This window comes from Gobius niger (assembly GCF_951799975.1).
Source record: "Gobius niger genome assembly, chromosome: 15".
Taxonomy (NCBI): domain Eukaryota; kingdom Metazoa; phylum Chordata; class Actinopteri; order Gobiiformes; family Gobiidae; genus Gobius; species Gobius niger.
The window spans coordinates 9,852,826-9,863,595 of NC_136866.1; positions in this window are offsets into that span (position 1 = coordinate 9,852,826).

The window sequence follows — 10,770 nt, forward strand, 5'->3', positions numbered from 1 at the left end:
ACAGTATTTACAGCCAAGTTTGAGTGAAAAAAAAATATCTCCATTGTATAATTGGATGTGCAATATCCCTCTCTCCCTTTGTCTTTTTTGTCAGCTTAGTATTTACTCTCACGGACAATTAATGAGTAAAAAAATGCAACATGCTACGACACCTGCAGTGGCGCTCATGGCCTCTAGGGGTTACTTAGTACTGCTTTAAAATATCACAACTAAAACAAGGTTAAAGCCACACAATAAATAAATAAATACAATGAAATACAAGCGTTTATCACTTTTATTGGCTTTGTTAGTAAATAATATGTCCATCTCAATCTGTTTTTGCTCTATGGTGTGAGGATGTGGATATTGCATCACCTATGTTACTTATTTGCTATCATTATAATTTCATGAACTTGTGTTTTTCCATGAGGCCTGTTTGTATTGTCCTAGTCTTGTGTTTTTATGTGTCGGTGAGTCAAAGGTGAATTTCCACCTCGGTAGGCAATAAAAAAAAAAAAGTATCCTAGATTGCAAACAGTGAATGAATGAAAGAGAGAAAGATTTGATCCCTAAGTGGCATGTTGTTATGTTCGAGCGTGAAACAATCACACCATTAAAGGGCATACTCGCATGTGTCATTGCGTGTCTTATTAGCCTGCCCTTGTACGTTCACAGTGGTGATGTTTGCATGTGACGCAGCTGATGAGGATACGTCAGGGCGCTCTGGAACAATGGGGCTCGGGGGCAGAAGAAGGAGCAGCAGGAAGCCGCTTTGTAAATTCAATGGGCGCCCGACAACAACTGTTGCAGCACCGCTTTACATAATCAAGAGCTGAAATTGACCTCCAATTTACAACGGAAAAAATAAAAGTCCCTATTTGTCAATGTTTGCAAGGGAGATACGGAGTGGCCGATGCGAGAGGAGGAGCTTTGGTCACTTTGAGATCAGTGATTTAATTTAAGGCCATTATGTTGAGGCCAGTCCATTCATCCGGCTCTGTATGTGTGTGTGTGCATGTGCTGTCTACTGACTCCTGAAGGTCTTTATGGATGATAAAATGTTCAAACTAATCAGAGCAAACGCACAGAAGTGGGGCAAAGGCACCAGCTCCCGGTTTGCATCGATCGTTTACTCATCAGCAGCACCTCGGCTAATCCACTGCAATAATCCCAGGTCAGAAGCTATAGATACACCCAATGCTTGTTCACTATCCCCACTGTACGATTCTTTTGTCATGGTAAGTAGCTCCAAAGTGTTTCAAGCACCCCTCTAATAGATGAAATTAAAGCAACCGCGTTATATTAAAAGGCATTTTTCTAATCGTCTCTCTCCACGCCGTCAAATGAATCGTCGGCGTGCTGTTTGGGGGAGAGATATGAAATGCCTACCCACTCATTTAAATTTGCATACATTACGCAGATGTTTGCATAAACCAGTGTGCACATTCATCGGCACGAAACACGCATCCGCCGCGCGCAACCAAACCCTGATCCTATAGGATTGGGTGTTTTTTTTATCTTTTTTTTTTTACAGTGCCTCTAATATCTCGCATAAGTAGGCATTTAAATCCCCTTCACCTTGTGCTGCTGCTCCATTAGCATGTTTAGAATATGGAGCATATGCTGTGAGCGCCAGGCAGGGGGGGGCGACAGTGGGAGTGAAAAGTGAGTACACCGTTTGGAATTTCTTACGTTTCTGCCTAAATTCTAAAATGTGGTCTGATCTTTGTTAAAAATCACACAAATGAGTAAACAGTGTCTGCTTAAACTAACACCACCCAAACATTTACATTGTATCATATTTTTATTGGCCAAAACATGTAAACATTAACAGCAATAAGTGAGTACACCCCTACATTTTGCTGAACTGCAGCAGTTTTGTAAAGAGGAATGGTGTAAGATTCATCCTGATTGTTTTGAGTGTCTAATCTGCAAATGAGTTTCAACCAGCTATTTAATACAAGGGATCACTTACTTATTCCACTCTGTTGTGAATGTCTCAGGTTAAAGGATTTTTTTTGTCATGCTTTGTTACGTTTTTGTTTACAGCCTATGGGCCAGCGCAATGCCACATTTGAAAGCTAAGACCTTGCAGTTTCTGATAAATATGTGTAGACAGAATTCAAAAAGTTAAAATGTATTTTCCACCCCCTACATGCAGAATGAGCCCAGACCTATTCACCACAACTGCCGCTCAAATCCTGCATTGTCACTCAAAATGATGGTATTTCGGGCCAATTCCAACTATCCCCATCGCCATGCATGAGCTTAAAGGGACTATAGGGAGTTTAAAAATGTTAAAATAATGTATTTTCCTCCCCCTACATGTTTCAGCCAAGTCCTAATGTGTAGAATGAGCTCAGACCTGTTCAACACAACTGCCTCTAAAATCCTGCACTGTCACTCAAAAAGGCACGAGCTTAATATAGAAGGTGCAGTTACACGTATGGCCTGAGGTGGCAGGAGTGAGTATAAAATGGCCAACTTGCATCCAGCCCCTTTAACATAGAGACTGTAGGTACGTGTAAGACCTGAGGTGGTTGTAGCGAGCAAAAAAAAGACTAGTCCCTTTAAATAAAGACAAAATATATTGAATCAAGTCAGAAACCGCACAGAACAAGTGAAATAATCTGGGTCAAATGCCAAACTAAAATCTTAACTAGTCAAAACAACTCAAATCTAGACGATTATGCTCCATTTGAATAATGTAATACAGCAGAACCAATAGCGCCTCATTATGCAAACCACTGCCCTCTAGAATGCAAATTATATTCCACGGTAAACTGATAACGGAAAGCAGAGTACAGCGATTTTATCTCAGTAAGTTTATAACAAAATGATCTTCTTCTATCACTGCACATAACCAGGTACACTGTTTACTCCGCGGCTTTGTCTGACACATACAATATCTGAAGAAATACTTCTCGTTTTTATCGTTCAGGGGATACCGGGACGGTGCAGGGTCAAATGCGATGGGACGTCTGGCTGTCATGCAGACACACTGAGGTGCAAAGACCGGGCCGTCCTGTGTGACAGCTCCACTTAATCAAACCGCTCATACAGCACACCTGAGTTTGGGACCTCTGACCCCCCCGCCTCCCGTCTCCCTGCGGCAGTCAACCCCATTGTCCTTATCCAACAAGTGTATGCCAAACAAGTGAACAGGTTTTAAGCACAGAGGAAACACAAGAGCCGTGTGGATGGATAAACATATGGAGGTTGATTTCGGAGAGTAACTGATGCTGTCCTGTCCTGTTTAGACAAAGTGCCTCATCAAATCCCTCCCAGAATCGCTTATTTCAGGCTTTACTCATAGATATAAATGTCAGTGATTACAAACTATGACAATTTGGGAGAACATTTGAAAATCCATTTCGGAAATGCAAGCAACAATTCCGACAGTGCACAGGGAAGCATGAATAAAACAAGCATTTACCAAACAATACACAAAATGTCTACACAAACATAGCGGTCCCTGTAGAAATAAAGTGAATGAGCCACCGGCCGCGAGTGAGCCCTGATGTTTGCCTGGTTAAATAGGGGGCTGTGTTCAATGTCAAACGCCCTGCTATGCCTCCCGGCGGGCACAAAGAAAAGGTATTGCAAAGCTTACGATGCATATGTGCGTTAAGCCCCCTGCCACTAGACCTTATGGCTACAAAAGACAAGTCATACATATTGATGGGCAGATACAGAGGAGGAAGTACAGGCACAGAATCGTCATATCGGTTTTAATATTGGGACCGTACTTTGTGAATATACATAAGGGAATATAAGGCGAGACACTTCACTCCACACGCACTGGTGGCAAGCTGTGTACACATCAATCACACATTATTGTACATGTTTTTAGTGGTAGGGGAAACTGGACTTACAACCCTAACTCCACACAGAAAGTCCTTCTTACCTTCTTAGCACGAGCGCTAAAACAAACAGCAACCTCCCTCTCTCTCGGTACAGCTGCGTTTTTTTTGAGGAGGTGGAGGACCTGACCAGTGCAGGACTAAACCCCCTGATACATGCATGCATTTTCTAATCAATTCACTCACTACACATTTTTTTTTCCTCACGTGGATAGACATTGTGTTTTTGCCATATCTTGCAATGTTGGCGTCCCACGCTCTGAAACAGGAACAAACCCAGGAGGCGCTGCACCGTTTCAGAGGATCACTGAAGGCAGCCAGCCGGGTTACCTCTGGGTGATTCAGGGCAATTTATCTATTATAGAGATAGACCAATATTAGTCTTCCAATATTTGCTCCTTATAGAGTATTGTATCTGCATCAAAGTACTGTCAACAGCTGTTATTTTGTTCAAGTCACTTAAAAATTAAATGCTTTGCTTAAATCATATTATTGTAATGAAGAGCAGTGCTCATGGTTGCATTAACCGAGATTACAATTTAATATCACATGATGTGGCCAAAATTATAAACACACTGGCTGCTTTGGACACTGGAAATGTGTATTGGCCAAAACAAAACAAGGGTATCACATTTTAAGATATGGCAAAAACACAATGTCTATGCGTGTGAGGAAAAGATGTGTAGCGAGTGAATTAATGAGAAAATGCACACGGAAAATCACACATTTTTACACAGACCTCTAGGGTACAAGGTTATATCAGGGGGTTTAGCTTCAGAGGATATTTAAAGCTACATAAGGCACAGTCAGCTCCCGTGGGTGACGCAGCTGGTATCGCGTCCAGTGATCAGACAGGCCAATGAGCTGACCACCACAGCACACGCCGCGGTGCACATGCAGAGGAGCAGATGGATGGCTCTAATAATGGAAAGGGCATCGCCAATGTTACCGCTGCATCGACACCGGACCTCATGGGAAGAGGATTCTCAGAAAGATCCTGCCACTTTGTTACTGGAGCGCAGCCAAGAGCCAGGTTTGCTTTAACTACTCATGCAGAGATGGAAGAAAGCGATGAGTGAAAGAAATACCACTGTGTCCTTTGCTCCAATGTCACTCAATGAGCTGTGGCCAGTCAGTCAAAGCCCTGTTTAAAGAGTCAATAAAGGGATGAGACTCAGAAACACTGATGATGATATATGGAACTATTTATTTTTGTGGTATTAACACTGCTTCACACAAACAGCACTAAAGCTTGTTATGCTTTAGTTGAGCATTCATATATTCTGTTTTATAGTTAAAGGTGACACACGAAATTGACTTTTGTGAGCTTTTAAGCTGGTTATGGTTGTTTTCATGTGTAGTTTGGGTACTTGGAGTGTTTTTTACGAGCGATTCACAAATTTCTGAGGAATCCTGCGTGCACTGAGGCTAGAAGCGCCAGTAACTACTTCACATAATAAAAATACGCTAAGCCTGATTGTGACATTAACGTTACATGACTCATAAACAGCACGATCGCTGCAAAACTAATGTCAGCGTTTTGTCAGAAACAGGGCAGTGTTTTATTCACCATGATGTTTTCTTCATGTTTTACATTCACGGCGACAGGTTGTGTGATATTTCTTTGTTGGTTTAATCCGCTTTGTCATTTTAGGCTTGACGTGTGTGTTTTGCTGACGACTATAGTGACGTTTGTTAAGAACAGGTCTGAATCAATTCCCCCAGGCTCTGGACCAAAAATATATATAATAATATCTATTGTTGTTGTTTTAGGTCAATATTTCCTCTTGTAATGTTTAAAGTGTTGAGTAATGTGTGCATGTAAAAGATCACGAAATGCCAGAAAAGAAAACATGTCTCCTTTAAAGCCACATTGCAGAACATTGCAGCTGATGACGTTGCTGCGTAAAGAGCTACTGAACTTTCACACAATCCACTCTTCCAGCATCTTCATTTACATTTTGTTTAAATAGTAAGGAGCTAGTTAATTTAGAATCTTCCAAACGTTGAATGCCGGGTGTAAATGTGGATGTAGCAACCAACAAAAACAGCCTTCTTCAGAAACACCATTAGTAAGGCTGCGTCTGAAACCATCAAATTATAGCCTCTAAGCACTAACACTAGCAACTAACTCCTAAACCTTTCATGGGGTCGACTGTTAGACCTCTATGCAGTTAGTGAACTAGAGCTTCAGCAGCATTTGCACAATCCGTCCGTCCTTAAACAGGGGAAAGGGAAGTGACATCACCAACAGCTGTTTTTCTTCTTCTTTAAAGTTATTGGTGGAGTGCAGGCCAAACAAAAGTGCATGTCGCCCCCTACTGTACAGTGTCCAACAACAACATAATGTCCAAACAAAGACAATTAAGGAGAAAAATAAATCCAAATGATCCATACATTTCCCTTTAGTGTTATTTTATTTCCACAGCTGTTTCATGAAGCTACATTATGCAAATGATCCATGTGGCTTAAGTTTCTACTAAATGAAAACAAAAGCATTTAATCCGTTTACTGAGTTTACTCTTTAACACACTGACATGTGACTGAGCTGTGGGGACGACAACATGGATTTTGTCACTTTTATAAAGTTTGGCTTGTGCAGAATCTTATTTTTTAATTATTATTATTTTTATTATTAAATGTGCTCCTGTCAATCAACAGTGGTTGCGCATGAATCACTCGAGGGTGGGGCCGAGGGGGGTGGGAGGGTTTGGCGCAGTGGCTTGTGGGATGGCACATAGCTCCTAATCACCGGTTAGTTAGCATCAGAGGTCCCTATGCTAAAGTGGCCATGATAGTTAGCATCAAGGCTCCTTTTCCTACTTCCTTACTCACTAACCAATTCGGAAGCAACTTGCCATGGCGGACGCTGACGCACATCCGGTTTGGCGTAAGAGCTCTTACCAATCTGCTCGTTTTGGACGCAGCATAAGTGACTTGTTTACTTTAATAAATCCTTTCCGTAGTCCCTCTGGGGGCAATACAAGTGTTAATGGGGGGGGGGTCTTTCAACTCCCCTGGTGTCTCTGGCCAGAAAACCACACTTGCAACTCTCCCTGCACAGGGTCGGAACCACCAATACACACTGATGGAATCACGAAGAAGAAGCTAACGGGCAAAGCTAACTGCGGGCTGGCACCACTTCAACAGTATTTACAGCCAAGTTTGAGTGAAAAAAATTATCTCCATTGTGTAATTGTATGTACAATATGCCTCTCTCGCTTTATCTTTTCTGTCAGCGTAGTATTTACTCTCACGGACAATTAATGAGTAAAAAAACACAACATGCTACGACACCTGCAGTGGCGCTTATGGCTTCTAGGGGCATGAGTTACTTAGTACTGCTTTAAACATCAAAGTGTGCATGTTTTTTTTTTCTCGTTTGTGCTCACAAGTAAAAGAGAAAGCTGTCAGCAATAATCGATGCTAAAGGCGGAGGGCAGTTATCAATGGCTCGCTTGTCGAGCTAGCCCCCGTTGCTAATCAATCCGCACTTTATCAAATCAGCCCTTCGCCGTGAACATGCCTCCTATCCACACAGATTACACTCCAATATGTTACAATGAAAGCGCGATCTATTGGCACAGCTCATTGTGAGTGCTTTGAAATCCATATTGAGGAAAAGAGGATTCTCGGGGATATTCCTGCTGAGTCATGCGATACCGCTCCGTTTCGTGGCCTTAAAGCGCGCAATGGTAAATTAAGCCCCCACAATTATCCCTTGTGATTGACATAGGCTGTTGCACAATCCAATAACGTGGGATGAAACTCGGACTTGAATTTTATTGGCAAGCTGACACCTCCTGGATTCGCGGTGTTAACCTAGTCACTGATTTATTGCAGTCTTCTCCGTCACGAAAGCCAAACAGGGCCTGTGTTTAAGGGCCGGACGCAGAGGTGTTTTAGTAAAAGCATGCAGAAGATCTACATTTCTCCTCCTTTTTAAAAAAAATAACTTTTATATTCATTGTTTTTGCAGCATAACATATAATGATGATCTCAGTTTTATGTACGTTTACAAAATGAAAAAATAAAATAAAATGAACAATTAAACACAAGACAGCGACCATTTGTCACGATAATGTAAACAATTCAAATTACACAGATTCTAATGCCGTTTTATATGCTGACCATTTGTCCCATTTTTCTTTAAATTCATTTCTCCTCCTTTTGACTTTCAAACATTAGCTTTGGTGCACAGATCGGCTGAGACAGGGCTTTGAAGTCATGCATAACCGCTGCTGTGCTAAACAAAAGTGCACTGACGCATCGACGCAAGCGCACATATACTGTAATTCACTTTATCTAACAAAATCAGGAAAAATGCTCAAGAGTCGGCTGCAAGCTAGACAAATGGGGGTCTCATGACAACAGCATGAAGAGTAGGGTGTCAATATAGGAACAAAGAGCAACCAATGAGCGTGATCAATACTCTGCAGTGGCACAGGACATCTTTAGCTTGGTAAAACAATTTAGGTGCGAGGACGTTACTTGGGGGGAGGCATTGAAATATGCACTAGTCGAAGGGTTGTTCAAGTCATCTGTTCTGAATGTTTTGCCTTTGATCACAAAGTATGAAAAAAGTAAGTATGGAATATGAACACTGAACAATGCCAAACAAAAAAAATTATATTTGACGAGTGCATATCGGATAACAGCAGCCCTCCACAGTCAGAATGCCGAGTGAGACCGCAAGTTGTGTTTTGAGTGACATACTGTACCAGTCTATACCAACACCAGCGTACCCCGATGTGCCCCGCTGCGCTGTTCCTGAGCCTGTTCGCACATATTGATCCAGCCTGACCTTCAAACAGTGGCAGAATTGTCTCAAAGTATGAAGTGGTGCTGGAAGACCGTGTGGACATTGATAAGTGAGGACTGTGGGGAAATAAGGAACAAGCTCTAATCTGTTTTTGTTACAATAGAGCACATTATAGATTCATTGTCATCTGGATTAGATCTGTTTGTTTTGAACAGATGATGTGACCTTGTGTGTCGGGGTCTGTTTGAAACACAAAAGTTGGGACTTGCCTTGTGGCATTGAAGGCATTGAAGGATGGGTCAAAATTGTAGGGTGTGGGTCAAAGGATTCTGACACCATTACCCAGCGTTTTATTAAATTGTTAAATGGAAATGTATTGTTATTTGAGCATTCATTTTAGAACTGATAGATGACTCATCTTGCAGATGGTAAAACCGCTGTATTCTTTAAGTTGCAATTAAGTTGGAATAGGGTTTGGCTTTAGCTTAAGTGTTTCACTTCAGCCAAAACCCTTTTCAGTCATTGTTTCAGTGTTTTCATGTTTTGTAGTCAATCGTGTCTGTGTGAAGATACTGACTGAAATAAAACTAAACTAACTAAACTAACTAGATTACTAGACTGGTAGATGTCAATTCAATATGTAATTTGAACACGCAAATATGATTCAATTCAATTTGGCAAGTTGCAATTCAATATGTTCATTAGATGAAAAGCTTTTCATTTGGATAGCATAGGATATAGTAGGATTCTAGTCTCTTTATCTAATACAGTATTTAAAGGTGCACTATACAACTTTTTATGAAAAAAAAGTTCGAACCTTTTCGTTTTGACCTTTCAGTGACTGAATGGGTGGTTCGCTTGGCTCCTTCGCTTTCCATCCCGGTGGCTACTATGATGCTTCAGGATCAACTTTGTTTTTCTAGAGGTTTTTGGAATGCAGTGCATATGTAGCCATGGCTACGGCTCAATCAGCAGTGAAAACCTAACAAACAATTGTTCCTGGAGCGTCCTACAGCTCCCCAGAAGGAAAAGTGGTAAGTAAAGGCTCTATGCTCACCACCCAAGCACCGACTGGGTCACTCAAAGGTCAAATACATATTTTTCCCATTCAAGGCTGCATAGCACAACTTTAATGCAGTAGCAGCTGACTGAGGAAAGAAACTACCCCCATTGTGCCATATAACTACTTGTTCTATAATGAATTGCCATTTGGGGTTACATACACTATCATAAGGGCTTAGACTAATGTTATGCTGCATATGAAAGGCACTATGGAGACATCAGCATTATGAGATCCCACTGTCCTGTCTACAACCTCCGAGCTAAAATAAATAAGTTACGCACAATTACAAGAGTTATTGTCGATATATTATTTTGCACAGGGAAACCTATTGTGATTTCTCATCATGACTTAGAATTATGAAGAAAAAACAAGCTACTGCGCCACATCAGCACAGTCTAGAAATGAAAACAGCGCTAAGGGGCTGTGCCTTTATCAAACGCTTCAACAATTCAAGAGCAGCCTGTATATATTTTTCCACCCATCATTCGATTTTTCGCACACTCCCATGGCGCGCAGTGCTTTCCGGCAAGAGCGAGGGCAGCCGCACAAAGAGAAGCAGGGCAAGGTGAGGCAGGATGCAGAGAGCAATAGTGCACGAGAAAGACACTGCAACCAGGTCAGCAATTCTGTCCAGAGTCCAGGCTTTATACTGTACCTGCTTACACGGGTTTGTCTAGAGAAAGCGTTACAGCGCATTTAGGATTACCGCAGTGAGGCCAATGCACCAATCCCCTCTCCACAAAATCCTCACGAGAGCATTTTTGTCTTTTTTTAATAGATACCCATCACTGTGGTTTGGCCTTTTGCTCTGTGCAGTTTAAGCCGATTCTTAGCCCAGCCAGGACAAGCTGATCTTTGGTGCTTGCATTATGCAGTGTGAGCGTGGCAGGCACAGAGGCCACTCCTCCAGAGATGTCCGGCCCCACTGGGAGTGTTATCTCATTACAGGACAAATGCGTGACCCAGCTAGATGGGGAAACTATGAGTTTGGATGAAGCCGGCTGGATGAAAACTGTTAGGACTTGGCTTTATAATTTGTAAACACATTTTTAATCGAGTGTTTTGTCGCTGCACTGCATGTAGCCAACTAATCCTGCGAGTTG